Genomic DNA, 19,680 nt, shown 5'->3' on the forward strand with positions numbered 1-19,680 from the left:
CAATGGAGAGACACCAACCCTGGGAGCCCTGGGACCACTGCCCCACCCAGGCAGGCAGACACTAGCTCTGGGACCCACAGGGCTCTGTAGCCAGCCACTTCATGACTCAGCCCCAGCTACCAGCATACTAGCACCAGGACTGGGACTCCTCTGGCCATGCAGCCAACAATGCCAGGACCCAGTCCCACACACCAGTGGCTGGCAGCCTCCACGCAAGGCCAGACCTGGCAACCAACTGGACCAGGACTAGCCACTTCTACCAGTGTGCCCACAGTAGTCAGCCAGCCACAACAGAACGACCCATACAGCCCACATAGAGGGCATCCATAGACAGTACAGTTATGGTGACAAGAGAAGAGTGTACTGCTGGGACACACAGAACATCTCCAACAAAAGGCCACTTCTCCAAGGTTTGGAAATATAACCAATCTACCAGATATATAGAAATAAAAACAGCAAATTAGACAAAATGAGGCAACAGAGGAATATGTTCAAAACAAAGGAACAAGATAAAACCCCAGAAGAAAAACTAAGTGAAGTGGAGATAGACAATCTACTCAGTAGAAAGTTCAAGGTAATGATTGTAAAGATGTTCAAACAACTCAGGACAAAATTGGATGAACAGATTGAGAAGTTAGAAGTTTTTAACAAAGAGTTAGAAAATATAAAGAAGAACCAAGCAGAGATGAAGAATACAATAACTAAAATGAAAAATATGGGACTTCCTTGGTGGTCCAGTGGTTAAGAATCCACCTTCCAATGCAGGGGACGTGGTTTCGACCCCTGGTCAGGGAACTAAGATCCCACATGCCACGGGGCAACTAAGCCCAGGTGCTCTAGAGCCCACGCACTACAACTAGAGAGCCCATGCGCCACAACTAGAGAGCCGCCCACATGCCACAACTAGAGAGAAGCCCGCGTGCTGCAACGAAGAACCTGCATGCCACAACGAAAGATCCCACATGCTGCACCAAAGATCCCGCATGCCGCAACTAAGACCCGATGCAGCCAAATAAATAAATAAATAAATATTTTTTAAAAAACAAGAAAAATACACTAAAAGGAGTCAATAGTAGATTAGAAGACAGAGGAATGGATCAGCGAGCTGAAAGACAGAGTAGTGGAAATCACTGAAGCTGAACAGGAAAAAGAAAAAAGAATAAAAAGAAATGAGGACAGTTTAAGAGACCTCTGTGAAAACATCAAACATACTAACATTAGCATTATAGGGGTCCCAGGAGAAAAGAGCAAGAAAGAGACAAAGAACATATTTGAAGACATAATAGCTGAAAATTTCCCTAACCTGGGAAAGGAAACAGACATCGAAGTTCAGAAAGTACAGAGTCCCAAACAGGATCAACTCAACAACACATTGTAATTAAAATGGCAAAAATTAAAGATAAAGAGAGACTATTAAAAGCAGAAAGGGAAAATCAATAAGTTAAGTACAAGTGAATTCCAATAAGGCTATCAGCTTACTTTTCAGCAGAAACTCTACAGGCCAGAAGGCAGTGGCACAATATACTTAAAGTGATGAAAGGGAAAAACCTACAACCAAGAATACTCTGCCTGGCAAGGCTTTCATTCAGATTTAAAGGAGAGATCAAAAGTTTTACAGACAACAAAAAGCTAAGAGAGTTCGGAAGCACCACACCAGCTTTACAATAAATATTAAAAGGACCTCTCCATGCAAAAAAAGGCCACAACTAGAAACATGAAAATTACAAAAGGAAAAATCTCATTGGTAAAGTCAAATATACAGTAAAGGTAGTAAATCAGCCATGTATAAAGATAGTAGAAAGGTTGAAAGACAAAAGCAGTAAAACCGTCTATATCCGCAATAAGTAGTTAAGGGATACACAAAACAAAAAGATGTAAAATATGATGTCAAAACAGTAAAAATGCAGGGTTGTTAAAATGTGTTTGAGCTTAAGAGATCAGCAACTTAAAATAATCATAGATAGATAGATAGATAAGATAGCTATGTACAGTGTGGGGAATATAGTCAGTAATTATGTAATATTTTTGTATGATAACATTGTAACTAGACTTATAGTGGTGATCATTTTGAAATGTACAGAAATACCAAATCACTATGTTGTGTAATGGGAAATAACATAGTATCGTAGGTCAGTTATACTTCAAAAACAAACAAACTCATAGAAAAAGAGATCAGGTTTGTGGTTACCAGAGGCAGGGGGTGGGGGGAAAGGGGAATTGGATGAAAGCAATCGAAAGGTACAAACGTCCAGTTATAGGATAAATAAGTACCAGGAAAACACAGGGAATATATCCAATAATTTATAATAACTATAAATGGAGTATAACTTTTAAAAATTGCAAATCACTATGTTGTACACCTGAAACTTACAGAATATTGTACATCAACTATACTTCAAAAAAAAGTTACAAAAATAGATAAATAAGTCCTAGGAATGTAATGTACAACATGATAAATATAATTAACACTGTTATATGTTATATATGAAAGTTAAGAAAGTAAATCCTAAGATTTCTCATCACAAGAAAGAGATTTTTTTCTATTTTTTAAAAATTTTGTATCCATATGAGATGACGGATATTCACTAAACTTACTGTGATAATCATTTCATGATGTATGTAAGTCAAATCATTATGCTGTACACCTTAAACTTACAGAGCTGTTATGTCAATTATATCTCAATAAAACTGGAAGGGGAAAAAAAAAAGACTCGAATGTAAGACCTGAAACCATAAAATTCCTAGAAGAAAACATAGGCAGTAACTTCACTGACATCGGTCTTAGTGATTTTTTTGTGGATTGGACTCCAAAAGCAAGGGAATCAAAAGCAAAAATAAACAATGGTGCTATATCAAACTAAAAGTTTTCCCATAGTGAAGCTTCCCCATCATCAAAATGAAAAGGTAACCTACTGATTGGAAGATATCTGCAAATCATATATCCAATAAGGAGTTAATATCCAAAATATATAACCTCATACAACTCAACATCAAAAAAACAAACAACCCAACTAAAAAATGGGCAGAGGTCCTGAACAGATACTTTTCCAAAGAAGACATAGAGGTGGCCAAGGGTTCATGAATTGCTCAACATGACTAATCATCAGGGCAAATTACAGCCAAATCACAGCAAATCACAACCATAATGATGTATCATCTCATACCCATCAGGATGGCTATTATTAAAAAACAAAAACAAAAAACAAGAAATAACAAGTGCTGATGAGGATGCAGAGAAAATGAAACCCTTGTGCACTGTTAGTGGGAATGTAATTGATGCAGCCACTATGAAAAACACTATGGAGACTACCATATGATCCAGGAGTCCCACTTCTGGGTATTTAACTGAAGAAAACAAAAACACTAACTTAAAAAGATATATACACTCCTATGTTCACTGCAGCATTATTTACAGTAGCCAAGATATGGAAACAACTTAAGTGTCCACTGATAGATGTATGAATAGAGAGTATGTGGTACATATATATGGTGGAATATTATTCAGCCATAAAAAGAATGGAATCTTGCCATTTGCGACAACATAGACGGACCTTGAGGACGTTATGCTAAGTGAAATAAGTCAGACAGAGAAAGGCAAATACTGTTTGGTCTCACTAACATCTGAACTTATTGATACAGAGGTGAGATTGGTGGCTGCCACAGTGCGGGAGCGAGGGACTGTAACAGGCCAAATAGGTGAATGAAGTCAAAAGGTATAAGCTTCCAGTTATATAATAAATAAGTCATGGGAATATAATGTACAACATGATGACTACAGTTAGTAATACTGTACTGCATATTTGAAAGTTGCTACGAGAACAGATCTAAAGTTCTCATCACAAGAAAATAAAAATTCTGTAACTATGTATGGTGACGAATATTAACCAGACTTATTGTGATGATCATTTAGCAATATATACAAATATTGAATTATTATGTTGTATACCTGAAACTAATATACGTCATCATACCTCAATTAAAAAATGAAAAGTTCACATATACTTTGATTTGGCAATCCAATTTCTAGAAATATATACTACAATTATAGTTACACATGTGCAAAATGACACGTATGCGAATATTTCTGGTAGCATTGTTTGCAACAACAACAAAATTAATCTAAATCCATTGTGTTGCATTTACAAACTGAATAAAATGTAACTATTTAAAAGAATGGGGCAACATTCTGTATACTATTAGGAGAGACTGCCAAGGGATATTATTAAGGAAATCCATCCTCATTATTCACTAATTCTGCATTTGTGAATTCATCTACTCAGTATAATCTTCCTGTAACCCCAAAATCAATATCCGTTGAACTTCTGTGTTCATTTGTGGATATGCACAGAACAGCAAAATATCTGCATCACCCTGTACACTCATTCTTAGCTGACTGAGGTCCAACAACATGTCTCTCTGCCTTCTTGTTCACTGCTCATACTGTAAACAAATGTTACTTTGGGGTCTGTTTAGTGTCATATTTTTCACATTTTTATGCTTTTTGTGGGTGATTTTGCTGTTTAAAATGGCCCTCAAGCATAGTGCTCAAGTGCTAACTAATATTACTAAACATAAGAAGGCTTTGATGCACCTTATGGAGAAAACATGTGCCTTATAGTTACAGTGGCAAGCTCTGTGGAAGGCAACTTGTTAATTGTTTGATAGGTTTTTATACTTTGGGGAATTTTATATCACTTGCATGTACTACTAAATCAAAAGATACATAATTTTATAAAAGAAAAAAAAAAGAAACTGGCAAATCCTGAGACAGGGCAGACTTCATGATTGATCCACCTCCATCCTATTCCCCTCATGATAGCAAAATAGCTCAGTCATTATAGGAGTCCCATTACACACCATACCACCCAAAAAGAGAGTATAGATGAGATGCTGTTACCCCAAGTAAAAGACCTCAGATGTTTTCAGACTGTACTTGTTTAAGCTTATGTCCATCCCTAAGCAATGACTGTGATCATGCAAACTTTATTGCCTATTTTAAGGCAGATTGTTTTAAGCCAATCAGAGTCTACCGCAGGAGCTAGAAGTGAGATGCATGTTCCCTGAAGTCTATATAATGGTGACTTCTGAAAGAAAATCCAGACCCTGTTACGAAGGAGAAAAGCAAGAATGGATGCTGGGTAGGCACCCAGCAAGGTCAACAATCCTGAAGAAGCAGGCTAAGAGTTGTGGAAATAAAGCATACACACATAAGACAACATTATAAATTACAGTGCATAAGGACCAGAAATGATCATCAAGCAATCAGGGCTTGGTAAGGAAATCTATGGATACAGCACATAAATGTACAAACAAAATCAGAGAAATGGGGTTAGGGTTAAGTACAAGGAGGACTTATAATGTGATTGCTCTAAATAAACAACAACAACAAAAAAGGAACCAGCCCCAGGAGGATGTTGGAAGTCATTAAGGTAAATAGCACCTCCAAATTCCTATGAAAGAAGCAAATTAGTTTAGCAGTTCTGCACCTTCAAACCTGACCAGGTAAGGGATCACAGAGCCAAACTCAAATTCTTAAATAATGCCTGACCTGAATAATTGTGTGTATGTGAAAAACAGCAGTCTCAAACTGTCTTATTGGTAGTTACCAGAGTATCAGACCCCAGATCTCAGATTATGCTAAAATAGATTAAATTTACACAAAATGTTTATATAACATATATATTCTGTATTACAAAATCAGTGTTGGGCCTCTAAAGGAAAATGAAAAAACAACAGTCCTAAAAATCTGAAAAATGAAAACCATGGGGTAAAAGGTAATAAGAAGAATAGCCATACAGATGTAAAGTCATGCCATCTGGGGGTCCTACCCACTGGATGCCATTAACACTGACCACAGCACCAATTCCCTTCCTCTTCCCCTTCCCTCTTACCCCCTAACCCCACTTCCCTTGGTACCTGTACTATTTCTAATTTTCGGAGGCCTGAAAGAAGCAAAGGAAATACAAAGCCCAATTCATCACTATACTTTTGTACAGTGACATACATAAGTCATATTCTCACCAAAACCTACCTTTTGTGATATGGAAGTGGTAATAACCCTAGGGTTTTACTTTCACAGTTCAAGAAAATGAATAGGCTAAATACTCTCACCACTCACTATCTCTTGAGAAGGCTGGAAGCAAAGATAATGGATCAATCTGGGTCCCATCAGGAGAGAGAAATCACACAGTAATTTGAATAAAGAAAATCAAATATAAACAATTAGTCACTATAACAGGAGATCGGAGTAACCAGGGATTGGCTAGTCAAAAGTAAAAAAAAAAAAAAACTAAAAACTAAAGAATATAGGAATAGCACATATAAAAAGGACCCACTACCTTCTAGTGCTAGAATTCAGCACCCAAGGAAGAGCACCCCCTTTGACCTTACCCACCATGCACACAGTAAGATCTAGATCTTGTTGGAGAGGGCATAGCCATGGCTCACTGAATGACAGTGAAGTGTCTATGGGTGCTGTGCCAGTAGAACTTGCTGGAAATCCACCTTTTGTAACTTGCCAGATACCTACCCTGTAGGGTGCCATGAAAAGCTGGTCACAAGGAGGTGTCTCACCAGAGGCACTCTGTTACAAAATCACCTGAGGGGAATGATGGGGTAAGTTGCTGGCAACTGGGTGCTGCTGGCCATAGTGCACAATAGGACTGGGCACTAAAAAAGCCACACATGTCCAGGAGCCTGCCAGAGGAGCCACAAGTCCAAGGAGCTGGGCAGTGGGGGAGCCGTGCTCTGGAGGAACCACTCAAGCTACAGGAGCTGGGCACTGGGGAAGCCATGTGGGCTGCAGGAGCTAGAAGTACTTGTCCTGACAGTACGTAAAATATCACACTGGTCTACTACTTGAACAACATTATGCTGATTGCATCTGATGAACAGGAAATAACAAGTACTCTAGATGCCTTATTAACACACATGCCACTAAGTGGATGAGAGATAAACCCCACAAAAATTCATGGGTCCCCCACCTCAGTGAAGTAAATGGGGTTTAATAGTTTGAAGCAGAAGTTAGCAAACTTCTATAAATATCCACATAGTAAATATTTTAGGCTTTAGGGATTCTGTCACATATTCTTTTTGGTTTTTATTTCAAACACTTAAAAATATAAAACACATTCGTAGCTCACAGGTCACACAAAAACAGGAAACAGGCCGAATCAGACCCACAGGCCATAGTTTGCTGATTCTTGATCTGGAGCATGTCAAGGTATCCTCTACAAGGTGAAATATAAGTTTCTCCACCTTGCACCACCTACCATGAAAAGAGTCACAATGATGGGGTAATTTTTTTGAATTTTGGAGGCAACATATATCACATTCCCATGTACTATTTTGACCCGTCTATAGAGTCATGGGTAAGCTGCCTGCTTTGAGTGGGATCAGAGCAAGAGAAGGCTCTGAAGCTAGATCCTTCAAGAATAAAGATTTGCTCATTTACCAGGCAAAAAACCCCAGCCATCTAAGGCTCTGGCTGAGGGCAAAGGAAATAGGGAATAAGTTGTGGAAAGAAGTCATAGATATCAATTATAGCCCTGTGGTCAATTAGAGAACAAGGATTGTAGATAGTTTTGCATATTTTCTATTTGCTTATTATATGTGTGTGTGAATATATATATATATGTATATATATATATATACTCACATGTACACATATGTTAGCAAATTTCCTTCTCTTTCCTTCCCATTTTTATCTTATGTACAAGTTGTTAGAAGTTAGCTTTACAATTTTGTCTTTAAGCAACAGAATATTCAGTGGGACTACTGCTGATTTTGAAAAGTAATATAGTAAGCAATTAATACAATGACTCTTGGGATTGTGCATTTGCTCATTTGGGGAAAGAGTAAAATTTGTTCATTTGTAAGGATAGCTTTAACTTGTCGGGTAGAAATACAGTTGTTTTGTTGTTATACAGCCAAAACAACGGGCCTTAATAAATTTTAAAAGCACATGTTCTGGGGGACTTCCTTGGTGGTCCAGTGGCTAAGACTCCACCCTCTCAATGCAGGGGCCCAGGTTCAAACGCCAGTCAGGGAACTAGATCCCACATGCTGCAACTAAGAGTTTGCATGCCACAACTAAAACCCGGCACAGCCAAATAAATAAATAAATACTTAAAAAAAAAAAAAAGCACATGTTCTGACCACAATGGACTTAAATTTAGAAATCAACAACAAAAATGTATGAAATCCTAAAATATTTGGAAATTAGGCCCACACTTCTAAATAACCAATGGGTCAAAAAAAGAAATCACAAAGGAAATTAGAAAATATCTTGAACTGAGGACAAAAACACAGCATATCAAAATTGGGGGGATGCAGCCTAAGCAGTGCTTAAAGAGAAACTTGTAACTGAACAGGTGTAATAGAAAAAATAAAGGTCTCAAATCAATAACTTAAGCTTCTACCTTAAGAAACTAGAGAAAGAACAACAAACTAAACCTAAAGCAAGCACAAGGAAAGAAATAATAAAGATCAGAGTGGAAATCAATGAAATAGAACACAGAAAAACAACAGGTAAAATCATGAAACAAAAAGTTGGTTCTTTTTTGATTTGAAAAGATCAAAACCAATAAACCTTTAGGTACAACAGCAGTCCCCAACCTTTCTGGCACCACGGACCAGTTTTGTGGAAGACAATTTTTCCACAGACCAGGTTGGGGTGGGGGGGGTGGTTTCAGGATGATTCAAGCACATTACATTTATTGTGCACTTTATTTCTATTATTATTACATTATAATATATAATGAAATAATTATACAACTCACCATAATGCAGAATCAGTGGGAGCCCTGAGCTTCTTTTCACTTGCCACTCACTGATAGTGTTTTAATATGTCTGCAAGCAATTGATTTATTATGGTCTCTGTGCAGTCAAACCTCTCTGCTAATGATAATCTGTATTTGCAGCCACTCCCCAGTGCTAGCATCACTGCCTCAGCTCCACCTCAGATCATCAGGCATCAGATTCTCATAAGGAGTGCGCAACCTAGATCCCTCACATGCGCAGTTCACAGTAGGGTTTGCACTCCTATGAGAATCTAATGCCGCTGCTGATCTGACAGGAGGCGGAGCTCAGGTGGTAATGCAAGCGATGGGGAGCGGCTGTAAATACAGATGAAGCTTCACTCTCATGTCCGCTGCTCACCTCCTGCTGTGCAGCCCAGTTCCTAACAGGCCACAGACCGCTACCGTGCGTCAGGCACACAAAGTTGCATTTGGTAACAAAAGATTAAATGTTTTCTCCCTAAGATCAGGAACAAGAATGTCCACTCTCCTCACTTCTGTTCAGCAATGTATTGGAGATTCTAGGAAAAAAAAAAAAAAAAAAACCTAAAGGCATCCATATACAAAGAAGTAAAATTGTCTATATTCACAGTGACATGATACTGTATGTAGAAAATTCTAAGGAATTCACAAAAAATCTGCTTACAGTAATAGTCAAATAAGGTTGCAGGATACCAGATAAATATACAAAAATCAATTGTATTTTTACATACTGGCAATGAACAATCCAAAAACGAAATTTGAAAAATAATTTTACTCACAACAGCAAAAAAAAAATGAAATACTTCAAAATAAAGTTAACGAAAGAAGGGCAAGACTTGTACACTGAAAATTACAAAACATTGCTAAGAGAAATTAAATATCTTAAACAGAAAGACAGTCCATGTTCATGTTAAGATGGCAATGACAATTCTCCCCCAAACAGATCTACAGATTCTATGCAATTTCTATCAAAATCCATCACAGTAGGCTTTTTGGAAAAAATGATAAGCTGATGCTAAAATTTATATGGCAATGCAAGGAAACCAGAATAGCCAAAACAATTTTGAAAAAGAAGAAAAACATTGGAAGACTTATACTACCCAATTTCAAAATTTACTACAAAGATACCCTATAATAAAGACAGTGTGGTGCTGGTGTAATAAGAGGCATAAAGATCACTCAAACAGAAATGAGAGTCTGGAAATAATTTATGGTCACTTGATTTTTAACAAAGGTGCCAAGGCAATTAAATGGGGAAAGGTCCTTTTTTTTTCTGAACACATAGTGCTAGAACAACTGGATATTCATATACAAAAAAAGATGAATTTGAACTCATACCTCATACCATACACAAAAGTTAACAGAAATTGATCATAAACCTAAAGAATGATCCAAAAGAAAACTGATAAACTGGACTTCCTCAACATAAGAACTTTTGTATTTCAAAAGATACCATGGAGAAAATGAAAAGACAGATAACAGGCTGGGTAAAAAAATTATTTACTGAAATAACTTATAAAACATATATCTGATAATGGACTTGTACTCAGAATATACAAAGAATGCCTACAGCCCAGTAAGAAGGCAAACCCAATCCAAAAAATGGACAAAAGATTCCAGTAGACATTTCAAAGACAACATAGCAACAGTTAATAAGAACATGAAAATATGTTCAACATCATTAGCCAGTGGGGAAATGCAAATTAAAACCAATATGAGATACTACTTCACAGTAAGATGGCTATAAAAAAGACACAATAACAAGTGAAGATATAGAAAAATTGAAACCCTCATACACTGCTTGTGGGAATTTGATATGGTACAGCCACACTGGAAAACAGTTTGGCAATTTCTTAAAAAGTTAAAACATGAACTTACTATACAACCCAGTAATTCCTTCATAGGTATCTGTCCAAGAAAAATGAAAACGTATGTCCACACAAAGACTTGCACATGAATGCTCACAGCAGCATTATTCATAATAGCCAAAAAGTAAAAACAACTGAAATGTCCATCAACTGATGAATGGATAAACAAAATGTGGTATAATCATAAAATGGTTATTCATCAATAAACAAGAACAAACTACTGATACATGCTACAACATGGATGAATCTCAAAAACTTTATACTAAATGAAGCCAGGCACAAGACAGCACTTATTCTATACATCCATTTATATAAAACGTCCAGAAAAAGTTAAATAGAGACAGAAAGCAAATCAATGGTTTCCTGAAGCTGAAAGCCAGCGCCAGGTTTGAGTACAAAACTCGCATGGGCAAACTTGTTAAGGTGATGCAAAACTTCTAAAACTGAATTGTGGTGATCACTGCACAATCCCCAAAATTTACTAAATTTACTAAAAATCACCTAATTATTTAGAAAATGAGGATATAGTTTCCAAAAGGTGATTTCCATATGAACTCTACCTTCCTGTAACTAGAGAAAGGTACCAGGAAGATTATAGATGTTCCTATATTAGAGATCTTACCAGAGATCTACACATGCAGCAGAGTTTATGAAGAACCTAAGAGAATGGACCAGATAACTTTGCAAAGTCTCTTCCAAAATCAGTCCAAAAGAAAAAATTCTGATGTTTAGTAGAAAATTAAAAATGCTCAAGATTTGCCTTGTTATCTAACTTTTCTGATGAAATTTTTAAAGTTTTTCCTTCTCTACTTCTACTGCATTTTTATTAAAACACTGCAAAGTCAGTGCACTTCCCCTATAGGTGTTCTTTCATATTAAAAATCAGTCATTCAAGATCTATGAACAAAAACAGAGAATGTACATACCCCAGCCTAAAATAAAATTTAATAAATCCATTTAAGGGAGGGGGATCAAGATGGCAGAATAAGAGGATATGGAGCTCACATCTACATGTGGAATAATTCTCAAGGAAAACTAACTGGAACCTGGCAGAAGAAATCCTATTAAATCAAGGCTGTAATAAAGATACATACATAATTGGGCAGGACAGAAAGAAAAGTATCAGTTGGACCTGTGCCCCTAGGAAGGGACTAAGAGGGAAAAGGAGATGGCACGGGCAGACACTTACCCTGGGGAGTGAGTGGGACCTATGCGGAGGAGACAAACCCCCTTGGCTGACTGGAGAACTGCTGGGACAGACAGAAAGACTGGAGAAGCCAAGACTCCACTAGTAAGAGGTACATGGGTGCTGGCTCACCACCAGATAGGGAGGAGAGAGGTCTGCCCTAGCAGCTGCTTCCTTGCCACACTCCCCAATCCACACCAATCCCATGCTTGGTATGGGATCTAGGGTAGCCAGGACCTGGGGAAAGACTCGATCTAGGAACACAGAGGAGACATGGGGGCCTAAGGTGTGGTCCAGGTGAGGCAGCAGTGGCCATTGTTGATGCTTACTCAAACAGCAGCACAGAAGCAGCCCAGACTTCTGAAAGCAGCGCAACTGCTTCCCCCAACCAACAAACCATGCTCCCCAGTCCCAGCTCAGTGAATGCTCCGGCCCTGCCCACTCCACGCCACACAACAACCTAGCACTAGATCTGGGACAACCACAACAGGGGAAAAGACACACCTTGAGCTGCGTCTGAGCAGAGCTGCAGATGCCTACAAAGGCAGAACATCAGGTCTTTGTAAACACACGAGTCCCATTTGCTACAGTACTCCCCTCCTTTGGGGCAAAGGCCCTAGTGCAGGGAGAAGGAAAAACACATACTTAAAGGAAACAGAGCCAGCTTCAGTTCGACATTCAGGGCATCCTCTTCAGCAACCTGGGAGCAGAACCTGCCCCTTACAGGGTGGCTACAGCCACTGAGCAGAGAGGAAGCCCTGCCTTACACCCTGCACAGACTCTAGCTCCCCAATCATCAGCCACACCCCCTACCAAAGTGATAGCAGCCAGCACACTCTGAGGAAAAACATGACTGGCATCCACATCAAATTCAGCCCTAACACCAAAGGCACTGGGCACACGCAGTCTACACAGGGATGCTCCCACATAAGAACACTCCTTTAAGACCACAAGATATAACTGTTTCACCTAAATTCATAGAGACAGAGAAAGTTACATAAGATAAAAAGGCAGAGAAACTACCCTCAGTTGAAAGAGCAAGAGAAAACCCCTGAAAAAATAAATAATGAAACACAGATAATCAGCCTACCAGATCATAAATTCAAAACATTGGTAATAAAAATGCTAACTGAATTAGGGAAGAGAATTGATCTCAGCACAGATCATTTTAACAAGAAACTAGAAAATATAAAGAAGACCCTATCAAAAACAGTTCAACTTCTGAGATTAAAAAGCACTCTAGAAGCAATGGATAGCAGACCAAATGACACAGAAAAACACGTAAGTGATCTGAAAGATGAAAATAATAGAAATCACCCAATCAGAAGAGCAAACAGAAAGACAAATGTAGACCTTTTAGAATATGTTTGAATTTAAATGACTATCAGTTTAAAGCAAGTAGACATAATTATGGGTCAACATATATGAACCCCATGGTAACCACAAATCAAAAACCTATGATAGATACACAAAAACCAAAAAGAAAGGAACCCAAGCATAGGAGAAAAGAAAATCATCAAACCACAATGGGAGGAAAAAAAAAAAGAAATGAACAAGGAAGAACTACAAAAAACAAACAAACAAAAACAAAAAACTGGTAAACAAGGAATAAAATGGCAATAAGTACATATCTATCAATAATTACTTTACATGTCAATTGGACTAACTGCTCCAATCAAATGACATAAGGTGGCTGATTGGATAAAAAAACAAGACCCATCTATAAGCTGCTTACAAGAGACTCACTTCAGAGTCACACACAGACTGAAAGTGAGGGGATGGAAAAAGATATTTTATGCAAACAGAAACAACAAGAAAGCAGGGGTAGCAATTCTCATATCAGACAAAGTACTAGACTTTAAAACAAAGGCTATAATGAAAGACAAAGAAGGGCATTATATAACCCTCCTACACTGTTGGTGGGAATGTAAATTGGTACAGCTACTATGGAGAACAGTATGGAGACTCCTTAAAAACCTAAAAATAGAGCTACCATATGACCCAGCAATCCCACTCCTGGGCATATATCCAGAGAAAACCATAATTCGAAAGGATGAATGCACCCCAATGTTCATTGCAGCACTATTTACAACAGCCAGGACATGGAAGCAACCTAAATGTCCATCGATAGAAGAATGGATAAAGAAGATGTGGTGCATATATACAATGGACTATTACTCAGCCATTAAAAAGGGACGAGGGACTTCCCTGGTAGTCCAGTGGTTAAGACTCAGCGCTTCCAATGCAGGGGGCCCGGTTCGATCCCTGGTCAAGGAATTAGATCCCGCATGCCTCAACTAAGAGTCCCCATGCCACAACTAAAAGATTCCCCATGCCGCAACTAAAGATCCCACGTGCTGCAACAAAGATCGCACATGCAGCAATGAAGATCCTGCGTGCCGTGACTAAGATCTGGCACAGCCAAATAAATAAATAAATAATAAAATAAAATAAATAAAAAGGAACAAAATAATGCCATTTGCAGCGACATGGATGGACCCAGATATTGTCATACAGAGTAAAGTAAGTCAGAAAGAGAAAGACAAATATCGTATAATATTGCTTATATGTGGAATCTAGAAAAATGGTTCAGATGAACTTATTTGCAAAGCAGAAATAGAGTCATGGATTAGAAAATAAACTTATGGTTACCAAGGGGGGGACGAGGGGGTGGGATGAACTGGGAGAATGGGATTGACGTACACATACTACTATTTATAAAATACATAACTAATGAGAACCTACTGTATAGCACAGGGAACTCTACTCAATGCTCTGTGGTGACCTAAATGGGAAGGAAACCTAAAAAAGAGTGGATATATGTATATGTATAACTGATTCACTTTGCTGTACACTTTGCTTTACAACATTGTAAAGCAACTATACGACAATAAAAATAAATAACTTTTTAAAAAGGGGCATTATATAATGATAAAGGGATCAGTACAAGAAGAGGATATTATACTTGTTAACATACATGCACCCAACACAGGAACACCTAAATAATCAAGTTTTATTTATTCCAGGGTCACAAGGATGGCTCAACATACACAAATCAGTCAATATGATACACCACATTAACAAAAGAAAAGACAAAAACCAAATGATCATCTCAATAGATGCTGAAAAAGCATTTGACAAAATTCAACATCCATTCATGATAAAAACCCTCATCAAAGTGAGAATGGAGGGAACATATCTCAACATAATAAAGGACATTTATGACAAATCCACAGCCAACATAATACTCAACAGTGAAAAGGTGAAACCCTTCCTGCTAAATTCAGAAACAAGACAAAGATGCCCACTCTCATCACTTCTATTGGAAGTCCTAGCCACAGCAATAAGACAAGAAAAAGAAATAAAAGGTATCTAAATTGGAAGGGAAGAGGTAAAACTGTCTCTATTCGCAGATGACATGATACTCTATATAAAGAGCCCTAAAGTGTCCACCCAAAACTATTAGAATAAATGAAACCAGCAAGATTGCAGGATACAAGATACAGGTTTAACCCTCCCAGACTTCAGACTATACTACAAAGCTACAGTAATGAAAACAGCATGGTATTGTCACAAAAACAGACACATGATTAATGGAACAGAATACAGAGCCCATGCACCAATGGTCAATTACTCTATGACAAAGAAGGCAAGAATATACAATAGAGAAAAAACAGTGTCTTCAACAAGCGGTGCTGGAAAAACTGGACAGCCATACGTAAAACAATGAGATTAGAATATTCCCTCACACAATATACAAAAATAAACTCAAAATGGTTTAAAGACATAAATATAAGACCTGAAACCATAAAACTCCTAAAAGAGAACATAGGTGGAACATTTTTACATAAGTTGTAACAATATTTTCTTGGATCAGTCTTCTAGGGCAAATAAATAAAAGCAAAAATAAACAAATGGGGCCTAATTAAACTTTAAAGCTGTTGCACTGCAAAGGAAACCATCAACAAAATAAAAACACAACCTACAGAATGGGAGAAAATACTTGTAAATGATGCAACCGACAAGGGGTTAATATCCAAAATGTACAAAGAGCTCTTACCACTCAACATCAAAAACCAAACAACCTGAGCTTCCCTGGTGGCGTAGTGGTTAAGAATCCGCCTGCCAATGCAGGGGACACGAGTTCAAGCCCTGGTCCAGGAAGATCCCACATGCCACAGAGCAACTAAGCCCGTGCGCCACAACTACTGAGCCTATGCTCTAGAGCCCACTAGCCACAACCACTGAAGCCCGCGCGCCTAGAGCCCGTGCTCCGCAACAAGAGAAGCCACCACAATGAGAAGCCCGCTCACCGCAACGAAGAGTAGCCCCCGCTCACGGCAACTAGAGAAAGCCCACGCGCAGCAACAAAGACCCAAAGCAGCCAAAAGTAAATAAATAAAATAAATAAATTTTTTTAAAAAACCAACCAAACAACCCAATCAAAATATGGGCAGAAGACCTGAATAGACATCTTTCTAAAGAAGACATACAGATGGCTAACAGGCACATGAAAAGATGCTCAACATTGCTAATTATTAGAAAAATGCAAATCAAAACCACAATGAGGTATCACCTCACACCTGTCAGAATGGCTATCATCAAAAAGTCTACAAATAACAAATGTTGCCAGGGATGTAGAGAAAAGGGAACCCTCCTACACTGTTGGTGGGAATGTAAATTGGTGTAACCACTATGAAAAACAGTATGGAGGCTCCTTAAGAAACTAAAAATAGAACTACCATATGATCCACTCCTGTGTACGGTCTCTGGAAAAAATGAAAACACTAATTCGAAAAGATACATCCACCCCAATGTTCACAGCAGCACTATTTACAATAGCCGAGATATGAAAGCAACCCAAGTGCCCATCAACAGATGACTGGATTAAGATGTGTAGTATATATATGCAATATATTAGCCATAAAAAAGAATGAAATATTGTCATTTGCAGCAACATGGATGGACTTAGAGAATATTATGCTTAGTGAAATAAGTGAAACAGAAAGACCGACAAATACTATATAGTATCACTTGTACATGGAATCTAAAAAATAATACAAATGAAGGTGTATGCAATAACAGAAACATGCACAGATGTAGAAAACAAACTTGTGGTTACCAAAGGGGAAAGGAAGGGGGGGGAGGGACCAACTAGGGGTATGGGATTACCAGATACAAACTACTATATATAAAATAGATAAGCAACAAGGATACACTGTATAACACGTGGAATTATACCCATTATCTTGTAATAACCTATAATGGAGTATAATCTGCAAAAATACTGTACCACTATGCTGTACAACTGAAACTAACACAATATTGTAAATCGAGTATACTTCAATTTAAAAAATAATAATAATCCATTTGGTGCTGATTTCCAGCCTGACTTGAGGCTCCACCACTACCAACCTGGAACTGCCACAGATGTGAGATTTCCTCAGCTGTCTCTGTGGCCTGGATAATCAATCCAACTTTCTATTGGCTAGGCTAGCCTCCCTGTAACTGGTTTTCATAAATACAAAATTTGTATAATTGTTACTGGAACTACTTGCTGAAATATGGAACTTGTTAGAAGTACCATTTATTTTAAAATGTACATGCACAGTTTCACATACAAGCAGCAGCACATCTTTCACATCCAGCCAATCAATCAAGTTAATGCTTCGTATTAGAGAACAGAACAAAAAATTCAGATATTCCACTACAGAGTTTGCCTTTCTTTTCTGGGGCCTTAGTAAACGTTTTTCAAGAAATCAAGAGGTATATGACTAAATAATGAAAAGAATGAATTAAAATGTATAATATACCAAGGTATAATTAGCTCAACTCTAAAGAAGCAGGACCTAACTTTTACTCTGGGGGAAAGAGGCCTTTGATATAACTAGGAAAAGCAAATTCTTTTTTGATGCAGTCTTTCTTGTACACGTATATGAGTAATGTATATGAGGGCTTATTTCCCTGCGAATCTGGCACAGTACATTAGATTGAAACATCAATTTGATTTAAGCTTAATGGATAAAGTCACAATGAATATATTTTTATCTAAGTTTATGTATAAATGACCCCAACACACAGTATGAATTCTATCATTTGTAGAATGTACAACCTTTCCACCTCTCATGAGGGGAGTAATGAAAAACTGTTCTGAGCTGCATATCACTAAAGGTGAGTGATATCCAGAAAGAAATGAAGTTGGGTGGTCCAAAAGTGCCTGCTCATCTGATAAATAACTCAGTCACATCTCAGTTAAGATGCATTAAATGGGACACAGGTTAGAATGAAACCAGGAGCCCGGGAGCTTTCCAACAGTTTCAGATTAGGACAAACACAGAGGCACATACAGGTCTTTGCTGGAAAATTCCTTGGCCTTTATTTGACATTCTGGTCCCAAATTTCTGATGTTTTAAAAACTCCAAATCTTTTTCCCCCTCCCGACTTTTCTAGCCCATACAACATGACCACAAAGGGTTCATGGTTGTAAACGCGCCCACGTAAAAAAATTCGAAAAAAGCAAGCTAAACAAACACACCCCACCCCACCCCAAAAAAAAAACACCTCTCAAAGGCTGTGGACGCTATTTGGCCTGTCATTCAAAAAAAGTGAGTTACTGGGAGATGATCGCCCACCAGAACCCTCCTCCCCTCACAGAAGGAAAAGCCCGCAGAGTAGGAGGAGTAACAGCCCGCCCCGGGCTCCTCTAATTGGCCTCCCGCTCCCAGCGCACTGAGGAAGGGGGGCGGTGCGGAGAGCATGCGGCCAGCTGTAAAGGGTGATGAATTTTAAAAGGCGAGCTTTTCACATCTCCCACGGATCCAGGGCGAAGAAATTCACCTTTGCTCCTGTCCTTTTAAGAAGACATAGCTAACCTAGGCTCAATGAACAGAAAGAAGCAAAACGCCAACCCCCAGCTCCCACCGCTCTCGGGTACTCCCTTCCTTGCGACCCCTCTGTCGGCTCCACCCCCTGGGCCTGCTCCGCCCTCTAACCACGCCCCTCGCCCGAGGCCCCGCCCCTACGGTTGGCGCCATCCCATCCCCTACCCACTCTCCTCAGTCCCTACAGACCGCGAGAGCCCTGCTCACCCACCTAGAGGCGGGGAACGGAGAGGACATTCTAGCGAGTCTCCCCCACCCCCACCCAACCCACACCCCCAGGCTGACGTGTCGGCCAGACCCCCGAAGGAGGCAGCTGCCTTCGCTGTCGTTCTGCGGCCTCTCTCTTACCAGCTGGTCCGCGCCAGAGCTGCTTCAGCAGTTTGGGCAGTGGCGGAAAGGCTGCCACCGCCCGGTTCTGTGGCTTGAAATTTTGACTTTGCCTCGTACTGGTTTTTTGTTTTGTTTTGACTTTTTTAGAACTTTCCCGCGGTCGCTCGTCAATGGAGCCGCGCGCGCACGTATCCGCAGTGCACTCTGGGGCCTGGCCAGCGGCTCCGCGCCCCCGCGGCCTCGCGGGAAAATTCCGACGAATCTCTTGCTCGTGGGGTGGGGCGGGGCGGGGTAGGGGCCCCGGCTCAACCGGAAGTCTGTCTGGCGGGGCGGGTTCCCTGGCGAGGGGGCCTGCTGAGGCTGCTTTAGATGTCACCGGTGTCTGGTTGGTGTCGCTGGCCACAAGTAGACAGCAGGAAGTACCTGGAGGGGAAAAACGCGGATTTTTTCATCGTTTGTTGCTCAGTTATTTCAAGATTCTGTTCAAAATGCAGAGAATTTTTAAAAGAAAAATTGGGTCTTTGTCAAGAAGGTAAAACCTCGAAAGAAGGCCTAGAATATGATTTTCTAAGTGTGGTCACACACAAAAAAGGAATCTTTCTTGGGTTGATGCCCCTCACCACCACCAAAATCAG

At 39.2% G+C, this 19,680-nt stretch overlaps 1 protein-coding gene across 1 annotated transcript in view; it reads right to left on the reverse strand.

Annotated features, from left to right (window-relative positions):
• FANCC (FA complementation group C) overlaps positions 1-19,250 on the reverse strand; it is a 277,595-nt gene extending 258,345 nt beyond the window's left edge. The window contains exon 1 of the mRNA XM_061199225.1: positions 19,064-19,250. The gene's annotated coding sequence lies outside the window, so the exon portion shown is untranslated. The remainder of the gene's footprint in view (positions 1-19,063) is intronic.
• Positions 19,251-19,680: the final 430 nt, after the last annotated feature.

The sequence above is a fragment of the Eubalaena glacialis genome, chromosome 9 (genome assembly GCF_028564815.1).
Source record: "Eubalaena glacialis isolate mEubGla1 chromosome 9, mEubGla1.1.hap2.+ XY, whole genome shotgun sequence".
In the NCBI taxonomy this organism is placed as follows: domain Eukaryota; kingdom Metazoa; phylum Chordata; class Mammalia; order Artiodactyla; family Balaenidae; genus Eubalaena; species Eubalaena glacialis.